General features: G+C 59.3%; 1 pseudogene; it reads right to left on the bottom strand.

The window, feature by feature from the left end:
* Window positions 1–755: 755 nt before the first annotated feature.
* Window positions 756–1,156, bottom strand: part of LOC129686852 (core histone macro-H2A.2-like) — a 17,716-nt pseudogene continuing 17,315 nt past the window's right edge.

The raw sequence follows: 1,156 nt of genomic DNA, 5'->3' as shown, positions 1-1,156 counted from the left end.
GCTCCTATTACCGCTAGGGAACATAGGGAAGTCCCTGGATGGATGTCCAGGGGCTGTGCAGAACTGGCCCCACCCCCCACTGGCTGTGGCACTCTGGAGAGCTAGCCCCACCTCTCGCTGGCAGCAGCACTGGAGAGCAAGGCCCTGTGCCGTGCCCTCGCAAGCCATGGAGCTGACCCCGGTAGGAGGGGTGTCGGTGAGCTGGCCCTGAGGGCCTGAGTATGGGAGAGCTGACCCCACCACTCATCTGCTGTGGGGTGGCACGGGCACAGAGGGTACCTCCCACCCCATGCCAGCCCCGGCAGTCGGAAAGCTGCTCACGGGGTCATAAGCATGGGAGCTCTATCCCTGCCCCTCACCAGCTGCAGCACTCAAAACAGCAAGCCCTGCGCCTCCCCTGGGCAGCGCAGTAGAACCGGCCCTGGTAGAGGGGGTGCAGGTGAGCCGCCCCAAGGGAAAGCATGGGAAAGCTGGCCCTGCTGTTCGTCTGCCATGAGGTGGTGTGGGTGCAGCGGTAATGCCCTCTCCCTCTCACCACCTATGGTAGTCAGAAGAGCCAGCCTCCAAAAGCAGGAGAGGTAGTCCTGCCCCCTCACTGGCTTGTAGCACTCAGTGGAGCTGGCCCTGGTGGTGAAGGCATGGGTGAGCCAGCCCCAAGGGTGAGAGAGCGAAAGAGCGGGCCTAGCCCCACACAGCCTGCAGCACTCGGGAGAATGGGCCCCTCACATCCACTGGGCAGCACAGAGGAGCTGGCTCTAGAGCCGTGGGTGCTGATGAGCCAGCCCTGAGGGCATGAGAACAGGAGAGCTGCCCCTGCCAATGGTGGCATTGGGTAGCCTAGCCGAAGCAGTGCCAGAGAGCTCGCCCTGGGATTTTCAAAGTTCCTTTGCGGTTGTTTCCAAGAGCTCTTTATCCCCAGCCTTTTCCAAGGCTTTGCCTATCTCTTCTTTAAGGTTGAGTTCAGCTGTGGCTGGGAAGACAATGCCCTCCACCCTCGTGGAGCTAATGCGGCTGATGTCATTTTGGATCAAGGGTGGCTTCTGCCCCAAAACGAGGCTCTTTGGAGACAGGATGGTGAAACTGTCCACCCAGCCTGTCCTTCGAGGTGGAATTTGATGGGTTTTTTTGTTTTGGTTTTTTTTTTTTTTTTTTTTTT

This window comes from Psammomys obesus, unplaced genomic scaffold, assembly GCF_907164565.1.
Source record: "Psammomys obesus unplaced genomic scaffold, mPsaObe1.curated_primary_1811, whole genome shotgun sequence".
NCBI lineage: Eukaryota > Metazoa > Chordata > Mammalia > Rodentia > Muridae > Psammomys > Psammomys obesus.
Note: the sequence above shows the minus strand (reverse complement) of the source record. Positions and strands in the feature narration are given on the sequence as shown.